This window comes from Stegostoma tigrinum, chromosome 23 (assembly GCF_030684315.1).
Source record: "Stegostoma tigrinum isolate sSteTig4 chromosome 23, sSteTig4.hap1, whole genome shotgun sequence".
Classification (NCBI taxonomy): Eukaryota; Metazoa; Chordata; class Chondrichthyes; order Orectolobiformes; family Stegostomatidae; genus Stegostoma; species Stegostoma tigrinum.
In genome coordinates this window covers 10,173,883-10,201,483 of record NC_081376.1, presented here as the reverse complement: position 1 = coordinate 10,201,483, position 27,601 = coordinate 10,173,883, and the positions used below count along the sequence as shown (strand labels likewise).

Below are 27,601 nucleotides of genomic sequence, written 5' to 3'. Positions count from 1 at the left end.
GCCCAAAGGTCATGGATTAAAGTACCACCATGGTAACAGGGGAAATTTGAATCCAATTAGCAGGTTTGGAATTATGAGTGGTTTTGATAATGGTGATCAATGAAACTATCATTAAAAACCCAGTTGTTCCTTTATGGAAGGAAATCTGCCATCTTTACAGGGTCTGGCCTATGCATGAAATGTTGAAGGCGCATGAAGGTACCTGGACAGATCTGGAGAAGCCCTTTCATACTCACTAGCCAGAGAATCTGGAACGGTTGTGTTTGCTCCACTCTGCAGAATGAGGTAGACCAACAAGAAATGGTGCAGCAGGAGGAATAGGCACTGAGGTCATACGGCCTGTTCATGAAGAAGAGGAGGATCAGAAGTTGCTCAGATTGCTGCCTGAAGATTCTCTTCTTGTTGTCTGAACCAATTAGTTACCACAACAGGGCAGTTTCGTTCCTGTCCAACCCTTATCCCACTAATGCAAAACACAACCAAACCATTAGCCATTGAATAATGGCCTATAATCATCCTCACAAATCCCATTTGTCATCAAGTTTAAAGGCTACCAACCATATATTGGCTAAGACAGAAAGTGATGAAGAATAGTAACATTATGACAACTCTATGAAAAAATAGGAACATGACAAGGTGACAATTTTTCAATGACCCATATGGCTTTCCTCATGCATTTACATGCCTCTTCTCTTCCCTACAGTGTAAACACTGTGGTTTGACCAGGGATACAGGGAGGCTACTCCAATCTCTCCTGTAACTGGTGAGATGCTTTTGACTGATGATCTTTGGGTTTCTGAGCCTGTGAGAGCCCAGACACAGCCTCCTCCACTTGGACTCAGCCAGCACAGGAAGCGGCAAGTCAGAGGAAACCAAAGATGAGAGCTGGAGTGCATTGAATGCAGTTCCCACTTCCATCTCCATCTTGCCCTCATCCCTCTCATGGGCCAGTTAGACCTTTGTCCTCTCGCTCTTTTGGTATCTTGAGATATATACAACACAGTGTAAGACCTTAGCTGTCATTCTATGTAATGCACTGAGCATGTTTGTACAACTGTGGCCAGATTCATTGACACTACAACTGAAGTTCTACAGAACAGACCAATCTATCCATGGAAGAAGATCTCCTCACCTTCTCTCATGGCATCATTTCATGTATACAGTTGTGGTGAGAGTTCCAGATTCCATTCATAGAATACACATTCCAGCAGCTGCTTTGGTGGGACTTGAATCTATATTGCCAGGACATTAGCCCGGCGCTTGGAGATTACTAGTCCAGAGGCACTACGACAACACCATCACCTCCCAACCTCCATCTGGACAACTTCCAGCCAATGCACCTATGCTACAGCAATGACTTTTTTCTTTTTAGAGACAAGGAAGTGTGCCTCTCTGACTCTTCACCATTCACATTAGAATTGAATTAGAATTAAAATTAGAATTTAAATTAGTCACAGACTTCAACCATGAATCCATACCAACACTGTGTACAAAGTCCTTACTTCTCTATGTTTAAATACTGCAGTGGAGGTTATATCAAAGGGATCTGCACTGTGCCCACTGCTGGTCATTCAGCATTGAAGCTACAGTAATGGTGGAATGAGATGTTGCAGTTAAAGTATCACAGACAGACTTGCTGAACCTTCTTCTGATTTTCACATCCAATGCCGTGCCCAGCAGTGCTTTGAATGTAACTTGGAGTGATTATCAGAGCCTATTTGTTTAGTCCTTGGTGGAGTTAGGTAAAAAGATGGAATTGCATGGATTGACTGGTTATCCTGGGTGCTCTGGACAACTGCTGTCTGTATGTTGATCTCGGACAATTAAGGCAACAGCAGAGAGATACTGCAGGAGAAAGAGGTAGTCAACCACCACAAAAGCTGCAGAGCAACCAAGAGGATGAGGAGAGTGGGATGGTCACATAAAATTCTGTTTTCCACCCTTTGTGTAACAGAGGGCTGTGTGGAATATGAGCTTGGATTGGGAAAGCAACTCCATTCAAGAGAGAACTGTATAGGTAATAAAAGGGCTGTATTTGTCAGGGCAGCAAGGGCAAGCAAAGACAGCTTTTGTGAGGAGGGTTTAATGATAACTGTTAATTTACTGTGCACTAACTGGCTGTATTTTGCTTCAGAAGAACTGTGACCACACTTCAGAAGAAGTTAATTGGCTGGCCAGCATTCTGGGAGAACCTAAAGAGTAGAGGTGCTATATGAATGCAGCATCCTTCTTTCCTAAATGTACATTTGGCCCCAATTCATCTCCAGCTTTGACAACAATCTACGAGCATATTCTCCTGTGAGCACTGTGCAATCATGAATGTCAGTGACTGCAGTAGAATTTATGTAATCCATTGATCAGTCAATTAAAACAAGAAACACCAGGCCTTTATTTCAATGCCTCTACATATTCTGGTCACAACTGCATTCACATCTTGAATTAAGGCAGTGGCCTGTAAGAGTGGCACTACACTACTTTGTTTCTGTAAATTCATGCAGGAATCTTTGAACTTAGTGATAGCAGTTTGTGGTCATCAGTCAGATTTGGAATAAGAGAGATAATGGCCTTGGAAGGGTGATGCATATTATGTTACACAGAGTATGACAATTGTACAGGACAAGCTGGACAGACCAGAGAATCTTTATCTATCTGTCACTTCAAATATTTATGCACTTTGAACAAAAAGCTATTCCAATTTTTGGATTAAAGGCATTGAAAGCAGGTGTGTGCTGAAGAAAAAATAATTAATGAGCTGGGGAATGCAGAAATGTCAGGCAGTCCATAAAAATTGCCTTTATGTAAAATGAGGTTCCAGTTTATTAATTCACAACTACTGGCTTTCCCTGTGAGAAGGAATAACATTCTTTAACATTCAAAGCCTATGGTAATACAACGTGAAAACAAGCAATGCAGAGTTCTAATATCAAAGTGTGTTTTTTGGATGAGAATACAATTTTTTTATAACAGATACACATGTACTGAACTATTTAGAATTGCAAAAGAACAACCAGAAGATTAAGAAACAACTTGATAATGGCTTTTATCATCACCTTCTTTTGGGTGGAAATTCAGCAAGAACTAAATTAAATAAATTGAAAAGTAAGAAAAGAAGGATTAGAGGCAAATAATAACCTAAAATTAGATTGAAAGGTTAACTAAGTATTAGGGTGCATTTTTCAAGAAAGGGAAGATCTCCCCCAGCTCCCAGCCGCCCTTCCCTCAGTGAATCTTTTCTCAGGCTGTGGCTGGTGTCTACAGTTCCTAGGTATGTGCTGTTGAAACCAGAGGACCAACATACCTGCAGCAACTATAATAATGTACAATGGCACTGTACCCTAGTTGTGCACAAAACTGGGCACAGTCCAATTTCTTGGCCCTTCTACATTTGTCATTTAAATGCAGATGAATGTCAGCCCCTAGTTAAGATGGAGTCTGAGACTTTATGTTATGTTACAGTGATGACATCATTCGCATGCTTCTTGAAGATCTATTGCATTCCAATTGTGAGACACAACAAAACATTTCCACCCATGTCCCACTCCTGTCATCAGTGCCCTCCTCCAGATTCAGTCCAAACTCGTGCTACCCAGTGACCTTCTCTAACAATGTGTCCCAGTTCAAGGCCAACCCATGAGCTTCTGCAGCTCTGCATCTCAACATAAGACCATCCTGTGACCTTCCCTACCTCTGTACCCAGTGCATGACCATCCTGTGACCTCTTCTAACTGTGTCTCAACTGACAAACATCTATTCTTGCAATTTTGCTTCCGGTCCATCCTCATCACTGATCATTGATGGTAGAACCTTTACTTGTCTCAGCCTTGCCTTTGGATTTCTTTTGCTGAATATCCCACTGCCTCATGAGCTCAATCTCCATCTTCAAGAGTCTCTGGCAGCCTTTCTTTCCAATAAGTCTTGAATTGCCTCCCTCCCTATTGTGATGGTAGTTGTAATTGCAATAATTAATTTGCATTTTGCAATGCTGTTAAAGAGTGCTTGTAAAAGTGAGATGAATGAGTTTTATTTTCAGAGTCATCCTGAGTCAGCTTTTTCCAGGAGGTTTATGACTGAACACAATTAAAAAGAATTGGACTGAATTTATCGCCAGGTACAAGTCATTTGGCTTATGATCCAGAGGAGTCTCCTTCCGTCCTATTCACACTGTTTCACGTAATCGGCTTGTCCTTCTTTTCTACCTCATGTACTCATCCTGTAGCCCATTAATGGATTGCGGATTCTTAAAGAAAGAAGGTTGGGTTTGAACTTTGTCAAGAATAAAGCCAGGGCTCACTGGATTATCAGAGGCTTTCCTGGAGCCTTTTTCATCTCTGCTTCCTTGTAGCTAGCATATCTGTACAGCATTTGAAGGCAGAGTCTTCAGACATTGGACAGACAAGACTGGGGAAATGTGAGGCAGGCTGAAACAAGGTTAGAGCCAATGTGTCAATTTTCATGGCAGATGGTAAATATGTTTGACCATTGATACCATTGGGCTGCAGGGTTCCCAAGCGGAATATGAGTTGCTGTTCCTGCAGCCTTCGGGTGGCATCATTGTGGCACTGCAGGAGGCCCATGATGGACATGTCATCTAAAGAATGGGAGGGGGAGTGGAAATGGTTTGCGACTGGGAGGTGCAGTTGTTTATTGTGAACCGAGCAGAGGTGTTCTGCAAAGCGGTCCCCAAGCCTCCGCTTGGTTTCCCCAATGTAGAGGAAGCCGCACCGGGTACAGTGGATGCAGTATACCACATTGGCAGATGTGCAGGTGAACCTCTGCTTAATGTTGAAAGTCATCTTGGGGCCTGGGATAGGGGTGAGGGAGGAGGTGTGGGGGCAAGTGTAGCATTTCCTGCGGTTGCAGGGGACGGTGCCGGGTGTGGTGGGGTTGGAGGGCAGTGTGGAGCGAACAAGGGAGTCACGGAGAGAGTGGTCTCTCCGGAAAGCAGACGGGGTGGGGATGGAAAAATGTCTTGGGTGGTGGGGTCGGACTGTAGATGGCGGAAGTGTCGGAGGATGATGCGTTGTATCCGGAGGTTGGTGGGGTGGTGTGTGAGAACGAGGGGGATCCTCTTTGGGCGGTTGTGGCGGGGGCGGGGTGTGAGGGATGTGTTGCGGGAAATGTGGGAGACGCGGTCAAGGGCGTTCTCAACCACTGTGGGGGGAAAGTTGCGGTCCTTGAAGAACTTGGACATCTGGGATGTGCGGGAGTGGAATGCCTCATCGTGGGAGCAGATGCGGCGGAGGCGGAGGAATTGGGAATAGGGGATGGAATTTTTGCAGGAGGGTGCGTGGGAGGAGGTGTATTCTAGGTAGCTGTGCGAGTCGGTGGGCTTGAAATGGACATCAGTTACAAGTTGGTTGCCTGAGATGGAGACTGAGAGATCCAGGAAGGTGAGGGATGTGCTGGAGATGGCCCAGGTGAACTGAAGGTTGGGGTGGACGGTGTTGGTGAAGTGGATGAACTGTTCGAGCTCCTCTGGGGAGCAAGAGGCGGCGCCAATACAGTCGTCAATGTAACGGAGGAAGAGGTGGGGTTTGGGGCCTGTGTAGGTGCGGAAGAGGGACTGTAAGGACTTGGTTTTTTCAAAAAAGTTGGAACAATAGAAGCAGCAGAAAGGGGTGGAGTCAAGCTCCTACAGAACCAGGATTTTGGTCCAGCTCATTTTACCCAATGAACTCCTCCAGCAGTGAGTCCTTGACAGAATTTTCAGACAGATCTGGGGTCTTGAAGCTGGACGTAGAAGTTGTTATTCCTCTCTCTGTTACAGTTAAAAGCTTCGGTTCTCTTCCTGCTCTAGAATTGCATGTAAGACAATCTGTTTCACTGAATTTCCCCTTGCAAATGGTGTGCTGTGGAATGTTAACATACTGGAACAGTTGATGTTTAGAAGTTAAATAATCTGTTATTCTGTGAAGTTTTCTAACAAAGTTAAATGACTACAATTCTCTTTTTTTCTATTTTAGCTATGGTGTAAGAAGAAAGTGTGTGTTGTTTCAAGCCTAGTAGTTTGACCAATTGAATTGTGCCCAGAAGACAATGCTTTACACTTGCTTTTAAAAATTAAAAAAAATTTTGGGATTTAGGCCAGCTTCTTAATATATTTTGGCAGGGGCGTTAGTCTGGTCCATAACAGCCAGCAAATAATGAAATGAAGATGCAGGAGGAAACTTGCAGGTAAATTTCAGAAAACAAAGTCAATGTATTTGGAATACTGATATTGAGGGTCTCAAGCATTGAAGCCTTTTAAATATGGATGATATGACAGATGCTAAAAATTCTCTTACAGACCATAAGACCAGTGAACAATTTCTCAAATTTGTAGAAGTAGAAAGGGCTATAATAAGTGACAGTCAGAAAAGAAAATCTAATATTTCAGCCTTTTGATCTGAGCTAAGAAGCCACATAGATCTTTTCTGGAAGGAGGGTTGAGCTGGCACACTTCAATAATTGATATCACAAAGCAGTTTACAGACAAACCACAGTGAATGTGTGAGGATGGCACAAGACAGACATGTCTGGCACCATGAAGCAGAGCTCCTGGCAGCAGTAAATACAAGTCGTGAAAGAAGCAGATAGGGAAAGGCAGTAGCATAAAAGACAAAGAGCAGGAGGAATTCCTGAAATATATTCAAGAGAACTTTCTTAAGAAGAATGTCTTTGGTCCAATGATAAAGGAAGCAGCAATAGATCTGAAACAAAAACAGAAGTTGCTGGAAAAGCTCAGCAGGTCTGGCAGCATTTGTGAAGAGAAGTCAGGGTTAACATTTTGGATCCTGTGACCCTTCGTCAGAACAATAGATCTGATTTCAAAGAATGAACAAGGGCAATCGAATAGTGTTTCAATGGGGCATCATTTAGGAAACAGTGATTTCAATCACATTAGGTTTAGAATTGTTATGGAAATGGTGATAAGGAAAATCTAATGTCAAAAAACACAACTGGAGTCAGAATAATTTCACTAAGTTGAAAAGGGAACTGGATGAGGTGTGTTACAATCAAAGATTGGCAGGTAAGTAGTAAGTGAACAACTGGACACATTTAAAAAGGAATGTAAAACTGATAGAGACTGGAAGTGGGAAGGGAAGGACATTTAAATCTAAAGCTTCTTAAATGGCTGAAAGGTAGATTAAAATGAAACAGAAATAAGAAAATTGCAGTAGCTGTCAAGTTCATAATTCAGTAGAAGACCAAACTGAAGACAAACCTATCCAAGGCAAAACTCAGGAAGTCGATGAGAGGGACAAAAGGAACAGAATTGGTGGAAAATATAGAAGAGAATCAAAAAGTCTTTTCTGAACATATTAATTTAATTGTAAATTATTCGTCAAAGGAAGACTGGAAAACAATTAGCGATGAGAAAATAAATATTCTTCTGGGGTAGGGGACAGGCTGAGAAACTAAATGATAATATGTTGCATCAATCTTGATTAAAAAGAAGACAGAACATTACCAATTTGACAGTAAAACAGGTAATGGGTAAATTGCTCAGGTAAAGTTGGGATGAAAGTGGCAGTGTTGTGTGGAAATGAAGTTGGCTAAGGGACAGACAACAATGATGTCCCATAGTTGTAGCTGTCGGAACACTGTTTCTTTTGTAACGTTAAAGACCAGAACTTCATATATACAGTGTACAGTATACAATGTGTTTAGATTTTACAAAATACTGATTTCCAGAGATAACAAACTAATGAAATGAACATGTGCCAAATTGGGGTGGCACAGTGGCTTAGTGGCTAGCATTACTGCCACACAGATCAGGAACCCAAGCTCTAATGTCAACCTCAGGCAACTGTCTGTGTGGAGTTTGCATATTCTCCCCATGTCTGTGTGGGTTTTCCCTCAGGTGCTCTAGCTTTTGCCCATAGTGTCCAGGGATGCACTTTAGAGGGTAGGTATAGGCTCGATGGGCCGGTTGGCCTCTTTCTGCACTATATGGATTCTATGAAACTAAGTTTCATGTAGAGAAGTGTGAAATAGTTCATTAGGAGGATTGAGGTAAGGAAATACAAACAAACTGGTACCATGTTAAAGGGAGTACAGGAACAAAGTAACTTGGTACTGTACGCTCATAGGTCAATGAAAGTTGCAGGACAAGTTGAAGAAGGGCTTATAATAAGGTAATGAGGCCCTAAGTTTCATAGCCAAAAGCAAGGTTTGTGGAACATTTTAAAATGATGGATAAGCCCCAGCTGGCATACAGTGTAAAATTTTGAGTACCACTTTAGGAAGAATGTCAAAGCTTAGAGAATGTGTAGAAGAGATTTACTGGAATGGCATCAACAATGCAAGACTTCAATTATGAGGAAAGACTGGGAAAACATGAGTTGTTAGAGCAGAGAAGGGAACTTCCAAAAATCTTTAATTCCCATTGATAAGATTGACTCATTGTTAATATCCAAGTGATCAGGACATTGGAATGTTGAAAATGCAACTCCTAGTGTACAAGGAATTTCAGAAAGGCAAATTTAATAAAGTTGTGGGCTTTTCCTTCATTTGAGGAGGAGAGACAGATGATATAATTACATGCAAGTGTTCATGTTCCACCCCCTTCTTTTTGAATCTTTAGTAGATTAATACTAATTAACCCATTTTTTTTCCTGTGGCATGGATAGAGCTTGTTTGCTATTTTTTAGAAACTGGAGATGCTGAAGGCTGAACCCATTTGCAGAATTTCAACGTCACAATACAGTGATAGATGAGGCACCCTCAATCCATCAAACCATTCATCAATAACACATTGCAGTGTTGGGGAAGTACTGTAAAAATATTAATTGTAGAGAGTGTCAGGAATCTCAAAACCACTGAGCCTGGGTACACTTAAGCACGTCATGACAAAAACTATATTAAGACTCACATGCCCTGGTATTCTAAAACATTTAAATGGAATAGTTACCTGAAAATTTAAAGAGATTCTGGGAAATTATAAAGTGCATGTTCACAATCTCAATGGTTTCAATGCATACAAAAATCGTTAGTAACTCTAGGGAGTAAACAAAATAATGATGTAACAGGGTATAGAGCTGGATGAACACAGCAAGCCAAGCAGCATCAGAAGAGCAGGAAAGCTGATGTTTCGAGTCTAGACCCTTCCTCAGAAATTTTCTGAAGGAGGGTCTAGACCCGAAACGTCAGCTTTCCTGGTCCTCTGATGCTGTTTGGCCTACTGTGTTCATCGAGCTCTACACCTTGTTGTTGCAAACAAAATATTGAATTTGGACAAATTTACATAGAAATATCTCAAATGTTTAAAATGAGTCTTCAAGTAACTTTTTTTTAAAAATGTGTTATCTTGGAAAAAGAACAAAGCATGTTGTGCCTGAATCAAACAGAAATGTTTGACTTCTGTTTTAAAATACTATAAGATTGTGTTCTTTAACTACAAATCTCTGGAATTAGATACAGTGATAATAGTTAAGTGGCAAAATTGGATGAGACAAATCAATTAAGGGTGGAAACTGGTGGCAGAAGACAATAGACAATAGGTGCAGGAGCAGGCCATTCAGTCCTTCAAGCCAGCACTACCATTCATTATGATCATGGCTGATCATCCACAATCAGTATCCTGTTCCTGCCTTATCCCCATAACCCTTGATTCCACTGTCTTTCAAAGCTCTATCCATCTCTTTCTTAAAAGTATCCAGAGACTTGGCCTCCACTGCCTTCTGGGGCAGAGCATTCCATATATCCACCACTCTCTGGGTGGAGAAGCTTTTCCTCAACTCTGTTCTAAATGGCTTACCCCTTATTTTTAAACTGTGTCCTCTGATTCTGGGCTCACCCATCAGCAGAAACATGCTTCCTGCCTCCAGAGTGTCCAATTCCTTAATAATCTTATAAGGCTCAATCAGATCGCCTCTCATCCTTCTCAACTCAAGTGTATGCAAGCCCAGTCTCTCCAATCTTTCAACATATGATAGTCCCGCCATTCCGGAATTGACCTCGTGAACCTATGCTGCACTCCCTCAATAGCAAGAATGTCCTTCCTCAAATCTGGAGACCAAAACTGCACACAATACTCCAGGTGCGGTCTCACCAGGGCCCTGTACAGCTGCAGAAGGATGTCTTTGTTCCGATACTCAATTCCTCTTGTTATGAAGGCCAGCATGCTATTAGCTTTCTAAACTGCCTGCTGTACCTGCATGCTTGCTTTCATTGACAAAAAAATTTAGAATAATGGGTTGAAGCAGCAATTCAGATCAAATTATTACAGTCGTGAAAAGAAGGTTTAGACGAGAGCTGATAGCTTTCTCTTGGGCCTCTCACCCTATCTTCACCTTTATTCATCTTCTAGCCACCTCCCCTGTGTCCCTATTTATTTCAGAATCCCCTTCCCCTCCCCCATTTCTGATGAAGGGTCCCGACCCGAAACATCAAACCTTCCTGCTCCTCTGATGCTACCTGGCCTGCTGTGTTCACCCAGCTTCACACCGTGTTATCTCAGCTTTCTCTTGGTGATGTTTTTGTCCTTGTCTTTTCTTTTAAGAGAAGTGAATTGGTGACCTGAGGCACTGGGATCATACGTGGAGAGATAAGTAAAACCTCATAGATCGTTTGGTAAGATCTTGCGGGAGTCAAGAATGCATGACATGGTCTTGTGATACCGATGTAAGTGTGCCAAAGTGAATATTACCTCGGAGGTAACAAACATGAGACAGCAAAAAACATGCATTGGAGAACAGATCTCAGACATGTACACCGACTTGACAAAAGGATTAGTGTGGCTTGGAAGAGCACAATAACATAGATTAAACGATATGACTCTGACACAAAAACAGTAGAGAAACTGGCTTTAAAACATTGGAAGTAGTGTCAGTGAAAGGGATGTAAAACGAATTACAATCAAAATGAAAAGTGTGATTGGCTATTATGTCAAAATTTTATGGAATTGAAAGAAAATGGAATCTGGAAGGAGTAGTGGTGGTATGAATGAAAGGGCCCATTGGATGACATACAGATACCCCATCTTGGGCATTTGTATGCTGCATACACTTCAGTGTTTACCACGTATATTGTAGCTCAAAAGGGGGTACCCTGCATTTGGAGACTGCTATCACTCAAGGGAGCAAACATTCATACAGCTGGCAAGGAGGGAAACATGTTAGAGAAGTATCCTCAAGATGGATACAGGTGAAGAGAGCTGGAGAAATTTTGAGTCCATGTATGATGTTATTTTCTTGTTATTGAGTGAAGTGATCTGTAGACAGGAATTGAAGGATTAAAAAGAACACAAATAAGGGAATCTGAATCTGGAATATACTGAATTTGAGAGCAAATCATGTAAATAGATTAACTGACAAAGAATGTAGATGATATCCTGATCACCTCAGTCAGGTGGCACAACTTGCTGGTTCCATCACAGCCTGGACTGTATATCTGGGGTGGAATAAATCTTTAAGAGTTGGTCCCCAAAGACCACTGTAGTTGTTAATTTGATGATACACGCTGTTGTTGTTTCATTTGTATTGACAATAATTATTTTCACTGTAGTTTTATTTTTTTGGTGTAGGTTACATACGCTTATTATACATTCTCATGTGGCTGTTGCTCACTTGCTTATGCATTTGCAATTGTAATATGCGCTGTCAAATTTCATTGGGGTGAAATGTATAGGATGGGCTGAAGGACTAAACCAGAATGACGATATTCAACAGCTACATGGGAAAACAGATTGTAGAGGATGGGGAAATCAGGCTGGGAAAGTTCAGGATGATACCTGGCAAGCTGCAGGGCCTTGAGTGAGACCCATGAACATTCCCCTATGGGCCACAGACAGCACCTACAGCTTGTTGTTTCTGTAGCTGTGTTTTCTGTTCTGGCCAACAGCTTTGTCTATTGTACCTGCTGTTTTCTGTACCTTGCTGTTTGTTATAACTGTATAGCAGAGAGGGAGTTTTGTTCCAAGTCGTTGGACTTCACCTCAGACTGGGATCATGAATGGTGCCAGGAACGGGGTCAGCCTCCAGACCAGCCGTCAATCGAGGCGTCCCCGATGCCCAGAAGGGCGTGAGTTTTATTGTTTCCCCTCTTTTATCCATTCTTTTTATTTATTGAATAAACGTTTCTTTCTTTTTTTGTCTTTTACTATTACTTATTAATCATTCATATTTAAGCAAATTGCTGTTGTTCAGCCTTCTCTTAACTACATTTAACTGAATCTGAAAAAAATCACTTGGATACCCTCTGTGATCCAAGGCAGTGTCATTAGCAAATTTGAATATTTGACTCTTTATTCTATTATCCAAATCATTACTGATATCGAGAATAATTGAAGCTCCGATATAGGTCCCTGTGGGACACCGACAGTTATATATAATGTCAATTTGAGTACTACCCATTATTCAAACTCTCTGTTTCCTGCCCCTCAACCAATTTCTTAACCAGGTCAGTAATTTGCCCTCACTCTGTGCGTTTCTACCTTAACTAACAGTCTCCTGTGTGCAATTTAATCAAAAGCCTTCTGGAAGTCTGAATTGAGGAGATTTCATACAGGTAATCTAAATCATGAAGCAAAGTTTCAACGTTAAGACATCTCAATGCTTATTCATTTGTATCAATTTTTATAAGTTAATATCAATTAATACTGTTGCCTTTTTCATGCACTTTTATTTTGTTCTCAAGTTGTTTGTATCTCAATTATCTACAGTGTCAATTTATCACCCTTACTTCAAAGTTGAAACTTTTGTCAAACTGCTAAATCAAATTCAGAAGCGTATCCTTTTGACTGATTTCACAAGATGGTTTAAAATGTGCTTTGTATCGAGAATTGCTGATTTAGTGTTCAAGTTTTACCCCATGCACTTAAGTAGACACTTCACAGCAAGGACTACACTGCTTTGCTTTTATTCATTCCGTATCTATGACAACATATCAGTCAAGTTATCTTGGTCTCTAGGAGCTTTGGTCTGGTTTACAACAGCCTATAATTTTACACATACTATTAAAAATGGATGTGCAGCTTACAGTTAGTTGCCTCAATCATGAGCTGATGCATTTACTGAGATTGTGCAATGCCAAAGTTTTTGTAATAAAAATGCTCCTTATCTGTTATTCTACATTCCAAGATGCTATATAAATAAAAGTTGTTGTTGCTTTAACAGCATAATCCCAGAGAGACACAGCATATAAGTGCCCTTATAAAGGGGAAGCAAATCTCACAGGATTATCTCTGAACTATACTGACTGCAAAGTGAATGCCACATCTTGTCATTAGGTACTGTACAACCTTGCAGATTCAACACTGAGTTCAACAATTTCAGATCATAACCATGGCTCCCATTTTCTCAAAACAGTAGTTGCAGGTAACAAATCTGTTTTTGTCATTTTCAGCTTCTTGAGACCTATCTTTTGCATCTTTACTCGTCCAATTATTATTTCCTTTTATCATTTAATTACTCCAGCCATCCAGCCATCTGAACTTCTCATTTGCTCTTTCCTAACCCCTGGTTTTTAATTTCACCTCTTCTGTTACATCACTCGCATTTTCCAGTTCTGATTAAGGTCACGGGTTTACTGTTTCTTACTTGACAAAAGTTGCCATTGCAATTCATTAGTTCTGGCAATTAGTATCTATATATTTCATATATTACTTGCTGGCTAGGTCACATTTGTTGCCCATTCTTAATTGCCCTTGAGATGGTGCTGTTGAGCTGCCTTCTTGAACTGCTGCAGTCCATGGAGTGCATGTGGACTTACAATGTTGATAGAAGGGAAATCTAGAATTTTGACCTGGCAATGCTGGAAGAATAGTGATATATTTCCAAGTCAGGATGGTATGTGACATGGAGGAGAACTTGCAGCTGTTCCCATTCATCTTATCCTGCTAGGTGGCAGAGATCAGAGATAATGGGAACTGCAGATGCTGGATAATCCAAGATAACAAAGTGTGGAGCTGGATGAACACAACAGGCCAAGCAGCATCTTAGGAGCACAAAAGCCGACGTTTTGGGCCTAGACCCTTCATCAGAAAAGGGGGATGGGGAGAGGGTTCTGAAATAAATAGGGAGAGAGGGGGAGGCAGACTGAAGATGAATAGAGGAGAAGATAGGTGGAGAGGAGAGGATAGGTGGGGAGGTAGGGAGGGGATAGGTCAATCCGGGGAGGATGGATAAGTCAAGGGGACGGGATGAGGTTAGTAGGTAGTAAATGGAGGTGCGTCTTGAGGTGGAAGAAGGGGATAGGTGAGAGGAAGAACAGGTTCACCTATCCCCTCCCCACCTCCCCACCTATACCCTCTTCTCCACCTATCTTCTCCTCTATCCACCTTTGATCCGCCTCCCCCCCTCCCTATTTATTTCAGAATCCTCTCCCCATCCCCCTTTTCTGATGAATGGTCTAGGCCCGAAACGTTGGCTTTTGTGCTCCTAAGGTGGCAGAGGTCACCAGGTTTGGAAGATGCAAAGGACCCTTGGTGAGTGGTTGCATGGAATCTTGTAGATGGTACACTGTGCTGCCAGTGAGTGTCGAGGGTGGGTGGGAGGGGCATTGACAGCGTGATTGCTGAGGGTATCAGAGGGTGTTAATTAAGCAGGCTGCATTGTACTGGATGGTATCAAGCTTCTAGAGTGTTGTTGAAACTGTACCCATCCAGGTAAGTGGAGAATATTCTATCACACTCCTGCCTTGTGCCTTGGAAATGGTGGACAGGCTTTGGGGAGATGGGAGGTGAGTTACTTGCTACAGAATTCCTAGCTTCTGATCTGCTCTTGTAGTCACCGCATTTATGTGGCTGGCCCACTTCAGTTTCCGACAAATGGTAATCTCCAGGACTTTGATGGTGGGGAATGTCAAGGGGAGATGGTTAGATTGTCTCTTGTTGGGGGTGGTCAGTGCTTAACACTTGTTACCTGTCATTTACCAGCCTAAGCCTGGATGTTGTCCATATCTATTTGGACATGGACTGCTTTGGGATCTAAGGTTTATTTCAGGTTTCCAATGTCTGCAACATTTTTCCTCCTGTTTATTGAAAGTGCCTGTCTACATTATGCCAAAAATGTGGTATGGGTAAGATCAATGCAGTTCTAGATACATCCGAAGAAATTAGTTGACATTGGGAAGGTCGAGACTCTGCAATGTGTAGAATATTAATGGCAGACTCATAGACGCTTTGACAAGTGACTTTGATGTTCAGTGTCAATGGAGTCTGCACTGGACCTTCATACATTTAAATTGAAACGATTACTGTAGCAGGCAAATCTACACTCCTTTAAACGCCTGACTGTCAAGGAATTTAAAGCATCTGTGACACCATACTCATTAAAGTCTCCTCGTACATCGGAAATAAAGATTAAGCCTGAAAGGGCATGCCGCATCTTTCAAAATTTTTTTCCAAATTATGCTGTAAAATGGGAGAGAGAGCTTCATTCAGTCCCTCAGGAGTAATCCTAAACAGGGGAAGGGATTATCAAACTGTTCGCAGTTCACACATTCACATTCAAAACAATAAGAGTGGATGGTAATTTGCTCACTTGACAAGTCATATGTCACAAGTTTATAATCTCTGGATTGCACCCAACCTGATAAAGCTCCATTGCGGTCCTCGTGGTATGCATACTCTACCCACCTGGTGCACGCAAATGGCTGACAAGCTTGCACGGCATGGAGGGGCAGCAGATATTCAAATCCTGCTGGAATATTAAACTCTTGAATAAAGACAAAATCCAGCAGATGCTAGAATTCTGAAATAAGGGAAAAGGCTCAAGCAATTCAGTAGGTCTTGCAGCATCTGTGGAGAGAAAGCAGAATTAATGTTTTGAGTCCAGTGGCCCTTTGTAAGAACCTCAAAATCTTCAGAACTCACTTGCATTAGAGTCACATTCAACTCAATACATGATAACAAAGTGTGGAGCTGGGTGAACACAGCTGGCCAAGCAGCATCTCAGTAGCACAAAAGCTGACGTTTTGGGCCTAGACCCTTCATCAGGGGTAACTTTTTCAAGCAGAGTGTGATGCATGTATGGAATGAGCTGCCAGAGGAAATGGTGGAGGTGGGTACAACTACATCATTTAAAAGGCATCTGGATGGGTTACATGAATAGGAAGGGTTCAGAAGGAAGTGGGCCAAATGCTGGTAAATGGGACTAGAGAGGAACCATTGTCAAGTTCAGGAGGAATGAGTAAATGGCTGGGGAAAAGAATATAAGAGGTGATTTCCAGTTCTACTCCTTGCACGTGCTTAAAGAAAGTGCAAGTCCTATTCCTGAAGGATCCTCTGCTGTAAGCAGCCATTTTCCCAATTTTTTGGCTCCACGACTGGCATCAGCATTGGCCAGGGTCAATTCATAAAAGGGCAGGATTAACCACTCCCTGAGTTTTCAACTAATGCCCAATGACAAGCATTGCTTTCTCTTTAAGATAACATGGTGTGAAGCTGGATGAACACAGCAGGCCAAGCAGCATCAGACGAGCAGGGAAGCTTGACGTTTTGGCTCGGGACCCTTCTTCAGAAATAGGGGAGGGGCAGGGGATTCCAAAATAAATAGGGAGACGGGGAAAACAGATAGAGGATGGATAAAGGAGAAGATAGGGTGAGAGGAGACAGGCAGTTCAAAGAGGTGAGGTTAGAGCCATTGAAGGTGAATCTAGGTGGGGAGTTAGGGGGAGATAGGTCAGTCCAGGGAGGACGGACAAGTCAGAGGTGGGGGATGAGGTTATTGGTTAGGGGATGGGGGTGGGGTTTGAGGTGGGAGGAATGGTTAGAGAGGCAGAGACAAGCTGGGCTGGTTTTGGCTGGTGGTTGAGGAGGGTAGATTTTGAAGCTTGTGAATTCCAGATTGATACCCTTGGGCTGCAAATTCCCAAGCGAAATATGAGATGCTGTTCCTGCATCTTTCAGGTAGCATCATTGTGGCATTGCAGGAGGCCCAGGATGGACATGTCGTCCGAGGAATGGTAGGGGGGGAATTGAAATGGTTCGCGACTGGGAGACGTAGTTATTTGTTGCGAACAGAGCGTAGGTGTTCCGCAAAGCGGTCCCCAAGCCTCCATTTGGTTTCCCCGATGTAGAGGAGGCCACAACGGGAACAGCAGATACAGTATATAACATTAACAGATGTGCAGGCGAACATCTGTTTGATGTGAAAAGTCTTCCTAAGGCCTGGGATTGGGGTGAGGGGGGAGGTATAGGGGCAGGTGTAGCACTTGCTTCAGTTGCAGGGAAAAGTGCCGGGGGTGGTGGGGCTGGAGGGGAGTGTGGAGCAGACAAGGGAGTCACAGAGAGAGTGGTCCCTCTGGAAAGCACACAAGGGTGGGGAGGGAAATTGTCTTTGGTGGTGGGGTCGGATTGCAGATGGCAGAAATGTTAGAGGATGATGCGTTGGATTTGGAGGTTGGTCAGGTGGTGCATGAGGACGAAGGGGATTCTGTGTTGGTTATTATTGCAAACAGGTGGTGTGAGGGATGAGTTGCGGGAAATGTGGGCGACCAGGTCGAGGGCATTTTTGATCACTGAGGAGGGGAAATTGCGGATTTTGATAAAAGAGGACATCTGGCATGTTCAGGAGTGGAATGCTTTCTCTTTAGTGTTTTACCAAGCTGAAAATTGCTATTTACAACCAAGCAGGGTTGACAATCCGAGATAATGGGAACTGCAGATGCTGGAGAATTCCAAGATCATAAAATGTGAGGCTGGATGAACACAGCAGGCCAAGCAGCATCTCAGGAGCACAAAAGCTGACGTTTCGGGCCTAGACCCTTCCCGAAACGTCAGCTTTTGTGCTCCTGAGATGCTGCTTGGCCTGCTGTGTTCATCCAGCCTCACATTTTATTATCTTAGGGTTGACAATCCTCTAGGATTGGCCTGGAGTCTCCATGAATCAGAGATTAATAAGAACAAGTAAATGAGAGCTTGATAGGCAGGTAACTAGAAATGTAAAAACAGATAGCAAGAGTTTTTATAGCTACCTAAAAAGAAAAAGGGTAGTTGAAGTAAGTGTTCGTCCAACAGAGGGTGAAACTTAAGGAGATCAGAGATAATGGGAACTGCAGATGCTGGAGAATCCGAGATAACAAAGTGTGGAGCTGGATGAACACAGCAGGCCAAGCAGCATCTTAGGAGTACTTAAGATGCTGCTTGGCCTGCTGTGTTCATCCAGCTCCATACTTTGTTACCATGAAACTTAAGAAGTTAATAGTAGATAATAAAGAAAAGCCAATGTAATGAATAACTACTTCTGCCTTTACTATACAGGACACAAAAAATAAATCCCAGTAGTGCCTATAAATTAGGAGGTTGGAAGAAGAGAGGAAATTGTTGAAATTATAACCACTAGGGAAGTTATAATTACAAATCACCAGTAAGGAGTAACGTGTTAGAGCCACAGTTGATAAGTCTTTGGGTCTTGATTTACTTCATCCAAGGGTCTTAAAAAAGATGGCTAATAAGACAATTGATGTGTAGGTGTTGTTAGGTTCCATTAGGCTGGAAAATATCAAATATGATCATTTTATCCAAGAAGTGGGGGGTGGGAAGCAACAAGAAACATTTGCTTGATGTTTGTGGTAGAGGAGGCGTTAACATTCATCATTGAGAAGTTTATAACTGGGCATTTGGAAAAACTCAATGTCATCAGTAAGTGTTAGCATGGCAATGTACTGTATTTGGGTTTTCAGAAGGTATTTAAACCTTTATAAAAGGGGATTGCATGTTGTGTACTGTACCATCAATTGATGCAACAAACATAATGCATGCACAGTCTTGTTTCAAATTCTAAGGGGAGTGGTCCGAAATGAAATCCATGAAGGCCAGTCAGGGGAGTTTTTTCACAGCAACAGGAGCTTCCAAAATCAGTCTCGGGCTTGATTGCAGTCAGTCAGCATGTTCTCTGTTCGGGGGATTGAGCCTTTACAATCCAAAGAGTGGGTCACAATCAGTCTTGTGGCTTCTTAATAGTCCATCCAGAGGTTAGAACTAACATGGTCAGGAAATGTACAGGCATCAGTCAAAGCTATGAGCATGTTTTATCCAGGACTGTCAGGTTAGGTCTCTCAAGGGAGTGGGCCACAGTCAGTCTGTCAAATGATAGCAACGAGTAAGGGGAGTGGGGGGTGGGGGCAGGGTATAAAGTGGTCTACTGCTGCAGATATGAGACTAGGGAATCTACTTGCGGGGCCTGGGGGCTCCAGACTGGGAGGCAGGGGAATGATGATTATGAACCGCGGCACCTGTTATATGTCAAGGGAGGATACATTAAAGTACCTCATACTTCAAGGACGGGGTTAGGGAGGAGGCAGGACCTGGTGGGGAAGGTGGACAGGTACAGGCTCATGTGTGAAGTTAGGTAGGGACCTGACCTGAGATGTGAAGCCTATGGGGTTGACAGGGGGAGCTGCCTGGACGAAGATTTGGATGTTCAGGGACAAGTGTGCCCTGCCCAGAGGTGAGTACACCCCTGTTGATTTGAACTGCCACAGGGCCCTGAGCATGTCAGGCAGGATGGAAGTGGAAAGTCTGGAGTGCCCTGAGAGGAGATTTTGGAGGAGTTCGTGTATTGATCTTCTTCCAATTGGACGCCTCCTGGCACCACCCTGACTCCTCATGAGAAAGGGGCACCTGGAGTAAGGTCAAAGTGGTCTGTCCACCTGCCACCTTGCTGTTTCTGCTGAGGATCAGTGGCTGGGGTGATGGAATATAGATCTTGGCATGTATCCAGCAGACCGTGTGAGTGCTGGATCTGGTTCTCCGTAAAAGCTGCCAATCTGTTGGTGAAGGCAGCCAGATCATCACATGCTTGAAGCAGCTGGGTCCCCATAGCGTGGCTGCAGTCCTGCAGCCTCTGGGCTATGAGGATCATTGCTTCCCATATAACTTTCCCACTGCTGCTGTACCTCCCTGTGCATGTGGGCAAAGTCCTTGACTGCCAACATCACAGGATCCTCTCCTGCCTGGGAGCTGAGTGGGTACTTGGTCTCCAATAGTTCTCTGAGTGCCAGCATGGGGGGCAGTTATTCCTTGTCCAGCTATAGAGATGTGGCAGTGATACAGTCAGAAGTTTGTGTTACAAGCTCTCATCTGGCTAATGTTCCTGCTGAGGTGTCTGTATCTGGGCTGATGGGATGTGCAGAAGGCAGCACTGACAATGCTTTGTGTGAGGCTTCAGAACTCACCTCCTCAGAGATCCCGGACAGACTTTCTTGTGGACGGCTCTGTTGATGGATTGTCAAAACAGTTGACATCTTACTCAAACCTGGAAGACACGAGAGAGAGAAAGAAGACATTATGGTCAGTGATGCGCATTGAATCAAGTTCATGTTAAGTTGCAGTGGATAATGGTACTTACTCGGTTGACAAGATATGGGGTATCTCTGCATCTTTGTAAGAGTGGCTCCAGTCTTCCCCAGTGCAGGCCAGGATTCCACCTTCGTAGCAGGTATGGAGCATAATGTCAGGTATTCCATCACAAGTCTAAGCTATTTTTCCCTTGTTCGGACTTGTTTTCGCCTGGACTGAGAAAGAGGGAGGGATTGAGCACAATGAAAGTGGCTGGTAGAGCTGTTCATGCTGGTGTAGCTGACGGAATGACGAGATATCCAAGTGAGTGAGCGAGTCAGCAAGCAGCGCAGGGGGCATGGAGGGATGCATTCTAAGGGTGTGCAGCAGGGGAGAGAGAGTGGGTACGTGCAATAGTGAGAATGAAAGAGCATGAGCCATAGTGAGGGGTGTGTGCAGTAGCAAAGATGGAGCCAGTGTGAAAGGAAGTAAAGAGTAGATAGGAAGAGTGTGGCCCTTACCATGGCAGAACAGAAAAGCTCATTCACCTCATTCCTCCAGTGCATCCTTCCAGGTCATTGAATGGCACTGATCTAGGTGACAATCTCAAGCCAGGATGGATTTCTCAGCAGGGCCTCCTAGAGAGTTACACCGCTCTTCTACAGGCCCCTGTCCAGCAGGGCCTCCAGGTTCCTGCCAGAGAATCTGAGTGCCAGAATCCTCCTGTCCGACATCCTTCCAAATTAATCTGGCATCCAGCAGCAACTTCAGAATGCCAGTTATTGTCTGGGTGTGCCAATAAGTGGTGGGCATGAAGGCCCAGGATATCCACCAAGTGGTGAGCAGCATTCCCTCTGAACTTCACAGTCATTGGAAAGTCAGGATGGTTAGAAAGGCTATGTTGAAGTTTCACAGGACATTGGCGAGGCCTCTTCTGGAATATTGCGCCCAATTCTGGTTGCCCAGTTATTGGAAGGAAATTATCAAGCTGGGGAGGGTTCAGAAGAGATTTACCAGGATGTTACTGGAAAAGGAAGGTTTGAATTGTAAAGAAAAGCTGAAACTTTTTTCATCAGAGCATAGGAAGTTGAGATAGAAGTTTATAAAAGAATGAGAGATATAGATAGAGTTGATGGTAGTTGCCTTCTCCCTAGGATGGGGGATTTCAAGACTAGAGGGCACATTTTTAAAGGTGAGAGGAGAGAGATTTAAAAAAGACACAAGAGGCAAATTTTTTACAAGAGGGTAGTTCACTTATGGAATGAGCTTTGTGATGTAGTGGTGGATGTAAGTACATTTACAATGTTTAGAAGACATTTGGATGGATACATGAACAGGAAAGGTTTGGAGGGATATGGGCCAGGAGCAGGCAGGTGGGACTAGTTTAGTTTGGGATTATGTTCGGCATGGACCCCTGAAGGGGCTGTTTCTGTGCTGTATGACTCTATGACCTGCCCGTCTCGATCATCAAGCTGCCCCATAACTTCTGCTTCCAGAAGCTGCTGCCAGGCATGGAACTCCAGGAGTCTGTGGAAGATGAGGAAGGATTAGAGTGAACTCTGATGTAATAAAATCAGGCTAATATAGGATACGGTGAGAACTCTTACTAGGCCTGACAAGAGAAGTCTCCATGAATTTCTGCAAAATTTGCACTCAAAATATGATTACATTCAGCCTGGAACCTTTGCCCCCCACCCACCACCCCCACCCCTACTCCAATTAACTTGGTCTACACACCTTTCTAAAAGTTATTCAGAATTATTCCAACCAAATTGAAAATGCTGGAAACCTGAAGTGCAAAGGGAAAATGTTGGAAATGCACAGCATGTCAGCCAACATCTGTAAAGAGAGGGGCCTCCAAGCTAGCACGGAGAAAACTCAGCTCTGTTAACCTATCTTTGATCTTGACTGAGATAATGGGAACTGCAGATGCTGGAGAATGCAAGATAACAAAGTGTGAGGCTGGATAAACACAGCAGGCCAAGCAGCATCTTAGGAGCACAAAAGCTGATGTTTCGGGCCTAGACCCTTCAGCAGAAAAAGGTCGCGGCTCGAAACATCAGTTTTTGTGCCCCTAAGATGCTGCTTGGCCTGCTGTGTTCATCCAGCTCCACACTTTGCTATCTTTGATCTTGACTGATGTTGTATGCTTCAGTTGCATGTTCCCAGCATTCTCTGTTTTTATTAAACATTAAGAAATGGATGTTTGTCATCTATCTGAAAAAAGTGAAACAGCATTGAGAAAACTGATCTTGAAATTTCACCAACGTCCTCTATAGCTTCACCTTTTGAAATGTAATCACATTAATAATGTTATGCTGTCCAACTACAGTTCACTTTGTTCTCACTCCTTCCAGGCAATCTGAAAGCCTAGAGAGCAATGAATACATCGGTTTGCTATTTTTCCTTGTCAGAGTATAATGGAAGTTTTTTTTAAAAATGTACCCAAACTCAAACACAACCATTTACATAATGACTCCAGCTTCTGCCAATCTCTGATTCATCCCAGGATTAATTTGCTTCAGAAAACTAATCATGAAATTGAATTGGCTGCAAAATGTCAAAAGCTGTGGGGACTGGAAAGAGAAGCCTGTCTGATTAAATGACCAGATTTATGAGTTCGAGCAAAAATAGCCGACATGGGTCTGAGCTATTACCAGAAATCTAGGCGTAGTGCAGGACATTTGCTTTCAAGATCTAGCAAGCTGTTTGAAGTTTGAAACAAGGTTTTGGCATTTTTTTTAAATGCAGGAAGATATACAGCACTCTATATTACCCTGAATTTGAATTTAGAAGTGCCATATTCTACATTACAGTGCCTTTGAGTTTTATGAGAAGTTATTACGATAAAAATATGTGTACGAAAACTGTGAAGAATATTCTACATTCAAGGAATTAAAACCAATTTCCAAATCTTGACAAAGACAAATTATATAATCTAGTTAAACGCCATTAAATATATTAGTCAGTAAATAACACAGACTGGCATTTGTATTAAATAAAGGGCCAATGTTTTTTTTCCCCCTTGCTTCTTTCTCTTAGCTGTCCATCACTGACAAAGGAAAGCTTCTCAGCAGTTATTAGTGCTTAATCCTTGTCAAAATCCCACATGTTTTTGCACAGAAGCTAATTCAAACCTTTATCTCGGGTTTATCACATTGCATTGTACAATATGTATAGTCTGATTTATTGTCATAACAAATCAACAGAAAGGAAGGAAATAAAATAAATATCCAGTTGATGAGAGTTAAATTATGATGAGGCACAGATTGAGTCCTCTTCCCACTAGATCTTTGAATCCCAGAGGCAAACTCTCTCTCTCAACTGTGACATAATATTATGCAAATGTGTAGACTAGCGCTTCAGAACATCCAAATGTACATGTGTATATGAGGAGGAGGCAATGCCTTTGCCCCTGAATACTCACTGTGACAACATGAAGTAGTTGTTTTCACTTCTAGCTTGGTATTGACTACCTCATTTTATTCACAATATCCAAGGCATTAAAAACTGGCTTGCAAATAGAACCCATGCCACTCAAGAAAAGGGGAGAGCAATGTTTGAAATTTATCTTCAGAAGATGGGCAGTGCTGGCAAAGACACAATTATTGACTGTCCTTGATAATTCATTGACTTGCTTGACCACTTCAAATGGTATTTCATGAACCATGTACTGGAAACATAGAGCAGGTAGGATGCTTCAAGGCTTTGGTGAAGTAGTCAAGTCTTCATAGATATTTTCACTCCTAGTCCCAGAACAGAAATCATCAAATCGGTTAAATTCAGTTTTACAAGTTGCTGTGTTGTAATTTAAGCTCTAGACTGCTCAGAATCATAATAATGACACTACTACCAGCTATTTTCAAACCTGTGAGAGGAGCCAAGTGACACAATGCACCTACAATGCAGATATGAGCATCCTGCTTGCTTTTTTCAGATATTTTGGTAATTGGAAGTCTTTCTTATCGAACAATTACATTCTCCAGGTTCCAAAATCATTTTTTTTTAAAATCGGTTTGCTCCTTTTCAACATATTTGATTCAACCTGATGCTTTCACATAATGAAGACCTTTCAAACAAACTTCAAAATAAATCTGTAGAAAGCTTTCAAAGTATAAACTCTGCAGCTACCCTTGTGATAACAGAAAAATAATTGCTGTATATCAGATTATAACATATTGTGTAGTGTAGAGAATTCAAATTATTAAATAATCATGATACTAAATAATACTTATCAGCTTGTTTATTTACCACTTCATATAGCCGTTTGACAGCTAAAATCTAAAAGCACATCTCAGAGGCAAAGAAAGTCAGTGGAAGTGTGGATTGGATTTCTAAAGCTAAAGTAATTGGAAGAAAGGTTTTTTGTTTGTTATGCTTGGCGTGCTATCAAATCAAGCAACTATCGGAAGAAATGGAAACACTCTGAGGAAGTGAGGGGTCTTCTCATGAGAGTAAACTAGTCAATTGAGCTTAAAACCTAACTAAAGTAAAAGGGGGAAAACAGCACAAAAATAAACCCTTTCAACTATGCAGAAAAAAAATTGCAGCAACAGTTCAGCCAGGAAGAGTCTTTGTGTTCATACTGTTGTAAAAGCTTTCCACTGCAAAGTATTCCTTAAGGTTTTATCCCACCTCTTCTGAAATGGCTGAGGACAGTTCTCCCAACTCCACTCAGCCTCTAGTACCTAATCCAGTTCGACATTCTTTGTGTGAGAGTTTACATAGCGAGAACCAACTTGCTATTTCATTGGAACATGGAATCAGGGCAGAAGTAAATAGGTTAAGATGCAGGTAAGCTATCATCTTAGTGCAAAGAACGTCAAGCTTGAGAGACTAACAGCCTAAGATAACAGCTCCACACTTTGTTATATTGGATTCTCCAGAATCTGCAGTTCCCATTATCACTGAGACTAAGCCTACTTTAGTGTCTGCCTTTCTATGTTCCCAACTGCAATGGGCATCACAGCTCTGGTCCAGGTTTTGTCTAAGGTCCACGTAAGTGCGTTCCAACAGTAATCACTGAACTATAATAAGGAACCCTGGCATTTTCCCCCTTCCCTGCCCCTGCACCAGTAATGCTGAGATCAAACTACAACTCAGCTAGCGAGATCCACTAAATCACAAATTAGGGCTTCAACTTAGTGCTGTTGTGATCTGTGTGTTAAGTTCAATATTGAACATCAAACATATCAATTGAATCACAAGGGAAGCAAACTAAATAGCCTTAACATTGTGGCTGTCTCCATATGCAATTCTGCTAGAAAGTGGAACATGATAAATTTGTGTAAAATTAATTAATGCACATTGTTAGCATAATGCCATTAATGTAAAAGTAATTTCTCTAATCCAGTGATGGGATGGAAGGTGATTTCTCAGCACTAAGGGCCTAATCTAATTTGAACTAAGCAGTACAAGTCAGCCAAACCAAACACTGCTGCATAGAGGCTATTTCATTTTATTATTCACTTTTGTTCAGATGACATAATGGAAAAGTGGGAGCGGAGCCAGGTTTTCACTCTGCCATTGCGGAGGCATGGAACAGTATCATTAGTGAGCTGTATCTGACTTATAGTGGCCTCAGCAGGAACGTTTTTTACTCTGCCCTTGTGTTCTGGTATCCGACCACAAAGATTTTCATTGCTGTCACTGCCCAGTAAGTTAGAAGAAGTATGTTGCTTTTTGTCCATTTATTTATTGGAAGCAGGCATTACTGACAAGGCCAGCATTTATTGCCCGTCACTAATTGCCCTTGAGCAGGTGGTGGCGAGCCACCTTTTTGAACATGATGTACGTTGTTATTTGGAAAAGAGCTCCTGGATTTTGACAATGAAATGAACACCGATACATATCCAGATGGTATGTGGTTGTCGGGGCACTTCTAGATGGTGAGGCTGCTGTACACGTACTGCCCTTGTCCTTCTAGATCGTAGGGGTTATGGGCTTTAAAGCTGTTGTCAAAAGGGCCCTGGTGCACTGCTGTGGTGTATCTTAGAGATGGTACACACTACTGCCAGCGTGCACTGGTGGTCGAGGAAGTGAGTGTTGAACGTGTTGATTGGGTGTCTATCAAGCTGACTGTTTTGTCCTGGATAGTGTCACATTTCTCAAGTGTTGCTGCACTCATCCAAGCAAGTATTCCCTCACACTGTGACTTCTGCCTGTAGACATTGGACAGAATGTGGGGAGTCAGGTATTAAGCCCATGCATTACAGAATTCCCAGGCTCGGACCTGCCCTCATTCATGCATTATTTATGTGGGAACTTACTGATTTTGGTGACCACCCACTTCCATATGTTGATAGTGGGGAATTCAAGGACGTCAATGCCAATGAATGCTAGGTTAGACCCTCCTTTGTTAGAAATTATCATTGCCTGGTACTTCATTCTAGACATGGATCCCTTCATTTATAAATGGAATTGAATAATCATATAATTATCTTCACTTCTGACCTCATGGTAAGAAAGTCATTGATGATGCATCTGATGATGTTTTGGGACTAAGATGCTATACCCTGAAGTACACCAGCAGCAATGCCCTGCAATTGGGATGATTGATATTCAAACTTTGTAATCATTTTCCTTCGTACTTCAGATAACTCCAGCCAGTGGAGAAATTTCCCCTCCATTCCAACTGACTCCAGACTTAGTAGATCTTCTTGATGTCATGTTCAGTCAAATACCACCTTGATATTAAAGGAAGCCAATCTCATTCCACCTCTAGAATTGACCAGACTGGATTCATTCTGCTTTCTGTAGATAGGCACAGATTTTCATATTGTTGCATAGATGCCAGTGTTACAGCTGTACTGGTCAGCATTGTTAGGTACACAGCTGGTTCTGTAGGACAAGTGTTCAAGCATTACACTGCAACGTTGTCAAGGCCCATAACTTTGGACTATCCAGAATCTTCAGTCATTTCTTGATTTTATGAGTAAACCGAATTGGCTCAAGGATAGTATTTATGCAGCTAAGAACCTGAAGAAGAGGCCAGGGTGGATCATCCACTCTGAATTTCTGGCTGAAGATAGCTGAAAATGTTTTAGCCTTGTCTTCTGCACTGATGTGTAGTTTTCCCTCATTGTTGAAGATAGGAACATTTTCGAAGCATCATCTACACATAGTTGCTTAAATAACATCCACAATTCACAGCTGGATGTTCAGAATGCAGAGCTTCAATCTTACGAAATGGTTGTGGGGTCTCTTAGTTTCATTTCTTGCTGCTTCCACAGCCAGGCATACAAAAAATTGCTCCTATGTTGTAGCTGTTCTATTCTACACCTCCGGTTAATATTGCTGATAGCGTAGTTAGATACTTCCCGGTTGTGATCCAGTTTCACATGATTTGACCACAGTCCTGAATACCTGCACCTCCCGGACCTTGGCGTTTTCTGTTTG

The 27,601-nt window shown here is 42.4% G+C and overlaps 1 long non-coding RNA gene across 1 annotated transcript; it reads right to left on the bottom strand.

Annotated features, from left to right (window-relative positions):
- Positions 1–15,591: 15,591 nt before the first annotated feature.
- On the bottom strand, positions 15,592–20,553 carry LOC132210896 (uncharacterized). The gene is made up of 3 exons (XR_009447114.1): positions 20,274–20,553; positions 20,101–20,180; positions 15,592–15,721 (listed from the first exon to the last, which is right to left on the bottom strand). It is a non-coding gene; the product is annotated as an uncharacterized LOC132210896 (long non-coding RNA).
- Positions 20,554–27,601: the final 7,048 nt, after the last annotated feature.